At 43.6% G+C, this 6,242-nt stretch overlaps 1 pseudogene; it reads left to right on the forward strand.

Moving 5' to 3' along the window:
- Positions 1 to 3,037: 3,037 nt before the first annotated feature.
- Positions 3,038 to 4,638, forward strand: LOC103725403 (annotated as a pseudogene).
- Positions 4,639 to 6,242: the final 1,604 nt, after the last annotated feature.

The raw sequence follows: 6,242 nt of genomic DNA on the forward strand, positions 1-6,242 counted from the left end.
CAAGCCCAACTGCGACTGTTTAGCGATCAGGCTCAGCTGAAGTAGTGATGATGGTAGTTATTTCATGCAGAAGGGACTGCTGTACATCATCTTATTAAAGGGAGCTGGAATTTAAAAGGATTTGGTGCTAGGAGCCACACATGAGGGAGAACATACGTCATTTGTTTTTCTGAGCCTGTGTTGTTTCACTTAGTATAACAGTTTCTAGATCCATCCATTTATTCTTTTGAATGGTCTATGATGCATCTTAATTTACTCCAACTGTGAGTTTATTAATTTTTGGTGGAGTAATTTTGCCTAGGTTTTTCATGTTTCCTGTGTTTTTGTATGCTGACTTAACATGTCTGGCATTAGCTCATTGGTTGAAAAAGTTAAAATCTACCATTATTATTATAGTAGGAGTGGTTGTAGTATTCAGAAGGGGCTATATTGTAGTATGGTATTGGTGTGATTTTTCTCTGCTAGACTGGAGGAATGGCTAAGTAGTTAGGTCTGCCCAGGTGTTCAGGGCACCGGCTCAACCACCAGCACTACGATTCAGAGAATGGAATATTGCCTGCAAAAAGAATCTCTATCAAATGAGAGGCCTATAATACTAGTACAGCAACAGCTAATTAAAAATATAATTACCCCTTCTACTTCAGCCATTTTTGGAAGGTGTGCATGGGTTAAAATGTTGAATGTGTGCCACCATGCATCTGTGGAGGTTAGAGGACAACTTGGGCCATTGGTCCTTGGGTCCTTGCCTTCCACCTTGTTTGAGAGCTGTTCTCTTTGTTGTCTGTCATTGCATGTGTCAGGCTAGCTGACATAAACTTCTGGGGCTTCTCCTGTTTCTACCTCCCATCCTGCTGAGCCAACATTGGCATTACAGACATTTGCTACTATGCCTGGTTTACATAAGTTCTGAAAATTCAAACTCTCTCATTTGTGCATGTGCTTTACCCTTTGATCCGTCTTCCTAGCCCCATTTTAGGTAGTTAATGAGCAATGACAGTACTGTGTGTACTAAAATATTAGTTACTATGTGTATGAATGGAAAGGGAAAAGGCAGAATGTTGCTATTATAGTGAAGAAATGAAAAAGGGAAAGGTAAGTAGAAGGGGGTGGAACCAATAAGACAAGGAAGGAGGTGAGGCTGTTCTAGGTAAAGGTAGAATGAAGAGAAAGAGGCAGTTCTACTAGATAGGACATGGCCATTGCAATCCTGAACTCAAAGCAGCTGTGGTTACCTGTATAAGACCTGTGCAAAAACAAGACTTGTTGGAAAGAAGGTACAGGAGGGTGATGAGAGGGTAATGGTGGTGACAATGATCACACATACATTGTATATATGTATGAAATTATAAAAAATAAATGTAAACAATGCAATCAGTTAACCTAAGGCAATCCAAGCTCTCAGAGGCTGAAACATGAAGATCTTCTGAAACTAGATCAGGCTTTGTTCTTTGGAAAAGCCAATCAAAAAAAAAAAAAACTAACTTGACACAATAGGCCTTAACACAAATGACAGAATGCATGAATTCCAGTGGGGGTGGTTGGAAGGGTGCCATTGGGGATGGAGATATAAAGATGATTAAGACTGACTGAGATGTTCTGTATGAAATACACAAAAAATTCAATACTTTTTTAAAAAAAGCAAATGAAAAATAAAAGATAGAGATTTCTTAAAAGAGGAAAAGAGAAAAAAAATCAAGGGAAAAGGTGAAAACAGAACGAGACATGGCTGACCTGCTAAATTGGTACTGGATATAAAGGAGAAATTGGCATGAAGGGGAGAGAGCTGGATCAGGTTAGAGATCTGAATACGATCCCTTGCCTCCTTGTTCATTTCAGTCTTTTTTCCAGGCTCCCAGATGCTGCACCTCTGGGTAGCCATTTTCAAGGTCAGAACTAGGATGCTGGTCCTGTCAGTGGGAAGCCCTTCTCTGGTTAGGTTGCAAATGCTAGTCCCATTCCTGGGTGGTCCTTCCAAGGGTCCCACACATGGCTTGGAATGTGTCTATGTTCTCCTGCAGTCTCTGGCTTTAACCAGGTTTCTACCTTGCTGAATACTGTACAGTTCTGATTCAGTTTCTTCCCTGCATTCTAGAGGTATTGTGTGTCCCATTTCAGTGTATAGTCTTGTGACACTTGCTCTGAAATTCTCAAGATTGTAGTTCACATAGGATCTGGAGTGGCAATGTGCCACCAAGTTAACAGCCACCTTTGCAAAATGGCTTCTTGTTGCTGCTTTGGTGGTGCTGAGATAAGAGGGTTTTCCTGGCATCTCTACTTCTCTGCTGCTGTCACAAGCAACTTTTGTTTTCCTCCTCCCTCTTTATCAGAGCTGTAAAATGTCTCCTATTGAAAGTATGTACAGACTTTCTGAGGCTCTTTCCTTTAAGTCATGGCTCCTGCTTTCTGCTGTGCTCCCTCCCTCTCACTGAGAGGAGAGAGCTTCAGAAATCAAATCAATTCCTTCAAAAAGGACTTTGGACTCCTCCTGTTCTGCTTTGCAAACTTTCCTATTTTTCTTTGGATTTGAAACTATGCAACTTGGCAATCACCCAACTCTTCTGATAGCTGTTATCCAATGTCCCCTAGTTTATTTCCCAGAGCTTCTGAGAGAGAGAGAGAGAGAGAGAGAGAGAGAGAGAGAGAGAGAATCATCTGCCATCTTCCAATCACTATACTTTGAGTTAATATTTTAAAAAGAACTTTCTTGACTTTTTTATTTTTTTGTGAATTTCATACAATATATTTCGTTCCTATTTAGAGCCCCTTCCTGATCTTCAACACCACTCCCATTTCCCTCACCCACTTACATGTGCTCTAATAGATATTAAGGTCTTTGACTGAGTTAGTAGTTTTAAAATGATAATTTAAGAAGTTTCAGGTGAAACTGAAATTGAGGATAATTAATATCAAAGATAAATAAGCAGCCCTATGTGCATCCCCGTTCGGGATGTATTTCCGCTACAGTCCCCTAGGCCCGGCCCCACCTCTTCGATGTCTGTAAGGCCTGGCCACGCCCCGCTTTGGGCCACGGAGTTGATTCCGCTGCCCAGTTTCTCCGGTGCCCCTATCTGGGTCGTCGTCTGCAGGTCTCTCAACCACGGCGTTGAGCGAGCCCATCGTGCTGTCCTTCTCCAGCCAGTGCTGCGAGCTCAGCCTCCAGGAGCGCCGGCCACACACCCAACCCGAGGCTGACCGCTTGGATGAGGACGTCGACAGCGTATTAGACTTCAGGATGTCCATGGCGTGTGACGGTCTGGGCGCCCAGTCGGCCGCCGAGCCTCTGCCACTGCCTCTGCAGCCGGCGCCGGCGTTCTATTACTCGGAGTATCCGGGCGCCCCACAGTACTATGACACTCCTGCAGGTGATCCGGTGTCGGAGCTGCTGCGGCCAGAACTGGACGTGCCGTCAGGGACTACTCTGGAGGATCGCTTCCGGCTTGCACCCCTGGGAGAGTTCGTCAATTTGGAGTCCCCCAAGGTGGACGGCAGTGGCTGTAGCTGCGCACAGGATCCAGTCCTTGCGCCCTGGTCTCCAAATTGCGAGGGAGCCTCAGGAGCAACAGGTGAATGCCTGCAGAGTCCCGGTGGCCTCCCCCCGCCATTCTCCAACATGCCATTGCTCAGCCCAGACGACCCCACGCACCTGCCTACACTGGGTTCACGCGACCGGTTCCTTCAGGCCTTCAGTGGCCCAGGCTTCAGCGCCCCCGATCCGGTGCTGCCGTATGGGCCACCTTCACCCGGCGCCCTGTGTCTTTTAGATGACACAGTCCCTGCAGTAGCATCGCTGGGCCCAGGGACCACCGCTGTCGGAGAGCTTCCCACGCGGCCCTCATCAGCGCGCGAGCAGCTGGAGGCCAAGCCCAAGCGCGACCCCCGCTCCGGGTCCGGCAAGCGCGCAGCCACGTACACCTGCAGGTACGATAACTGCGGCAAGACGTACACCAAGAGCTCGCACCTGAAGACGCACCTGCGCAAGCACACAGGTGAGAAGCCTTACCACTGTAACTGGGACAGGTGCGGCTGGAAATTCACGCGCTCAGACGAGCTCAGCCGCCACTATCGCAAGCACACAGGCTACCGGCCCTACCACTGCCACCTGTGTGACCGGGCCTTCTCAAGATCTGACCACTTGAGCCTGCACTTGAAGCGGCATGCATAACTGGTCGTCCTCAGTCGATGCACGGTGGTGGCGGCTCCCACGCTCAGGCTCCAGTTCCCCTGACACCATTCATTGTATTTATTAGACTCGGGACCATGCTGAACTGGGTCACAGAAGGGGACTGCTTCTCACAACCACACGAGAAGATGCCACTGACCCTGTTCCTATCATGACTGAAAGCCCTGGGGGAAGAAGACAGGAGCCTATGACAAATTTTGTTTTCAAAATAGTGCAATAATTAACTTGTTTCCCTCCCTCCCCAACCCCAAGAGGATGGAGGATGGAGGCCTTGTGAGAATCGGCTTCGAGTGTACTGCCCTTAGTATTTTTTATACTATTGTATATAAATGTGACTGACACTGTATTGCTATAAGGGAGACAGGTGTGCAACATCACTCTTTGCCTGCTTTGTTTTTTATGACGGTGTTTTTAAATTTAAAAAAACAAATGTATGCACCTTAAAAAAGATAAAAGTGGAGAGCACATTCAAATAATAAAATAACAGCATAATGTGGTCAAGGAAATAAAAGACTGCTACCATCTTTCTGCCTCCTTTTCTGTGATAATCCCTGAGACAGAGGCAAATAACTACAACCAGTGTTTTCAGAATACAACAGGGCAGTTGCACACATGAACTCACTAGTTGTGATAGCATGCATAAGACCTGGGCAAGATCAAGTCAGATACAGTCCCAGTACAGAGGGATGGGGGAGGTGATCATGAAATTTGACCCCTAGGTGAGGAGCTTCTGGTAATTGATGGATGCTGGGAGATGGAGGGTCAGTTTTCTTCAAGGTGTGAGGGTCAGAGGCTACACATGCTCTGCTGGAAGGCCTCACCCATACACATGCTGACAGCACTGAGTGGACTCAGTGAGTTTAAAAGGAAACAACAGCACATGAAGTTGGGAGGGAATAGTGGTGATGGGATTAGGGAAGGAATTGGAATGAGAAGTGGACTTGATTAAAAAACTTTGTATGCTTGCATAAAATTCTCAAACAATAAAAAGACAGGACCATTAATTACAGGATCAAATAAGTGTCTTTAGAAAGAACTAAATGAAAATACTAGAAATGAAAAATACAATAACTGAAATTGATAATTCAGTAAATAAAGATTCTAATGATTAGATACTATGAAACAGAGAATTATAAGAGTTAACTGGAGCATTAGTAAAAATACTCAAATTAAAACATGAAATAGACAAAAGAGAAAGCACGTTAAAGAATATTAGACCTATTCAGTGTAAATTCCTTACATATATATGATTGGAATTTCAGAGGACAAAATAGAGACAGAAATAGTTATTTGGAGAGGAATTGACTAGAAATTTTAAATATTAATAAAAGTGGGAGAAGACATAAATCCTTGCACTAAGAAATGTTACAAATTATAGTAAGTTTAAATATAAAGAAAAGTACCTTAAAGTGCATCATAGCAGAATTTTCCACAAAAAGAAAAAGAAATAAGAAACCAACCAATTAATGAGACAGTGTTAAAAGCACATGGAAGAAAAGAGATACACAACCTTCAAAAAGAGCAAGGATAATATTAACCTCTGATTTCTCAACAGAAACAAAGTAAGGACGTAATGAAAGGACAGCTAGCTTTACAGTGCAGTAATGAATAAACTGACAATCCAAAAGACTATGATGAAGTGTAAATATCCTTCAAAATATAAGTAGTGGAGAATGTAGATATAGCTAAGTGGTAGAATGCCAGTAGCCTAGCATGTGCAAGGCCTTGGGTTCCATTCCTAGCATCACGAAAAATTGTTAATAAATGTAGGTCGACCATCAACTATGGATAATAGTAAAAGTTTCTTTTTTAAGTTCCTTAAAAATATTAAAAATGCATTGATTCATCAATCCCACTCTTGAGTAGCTATCCAAAGAAACTGATACCAGGAACTTTAGGTATTGACACGCTTGGGTTCATTGAAACATCATTTAAAAAAAGCCAAGATTTATTGTCTGCCAACAGATAAATGAATAAAAAAATACAGTAGATATTAATTTCTTAAAAAGAAAGAAATCTCATAATTTCTGACAACATGGATGAAATTGGAGGGCATTGTTCT

This window comes from Nannospalax galili, unplaced genomic scaffold (genome assembly GCF_000622305.1).
Source record: "Nannospalax galili isolate Female #2095 unplaced genomic scaffold, S.galili_v1.0 scaffold7, whole genome shotgun sequence".
NCBI lineage: Eukaryota > Metazoa > Chordata > Mammalia > Rodentia > Spalacidae > Nannospalax > Nannospalax galili.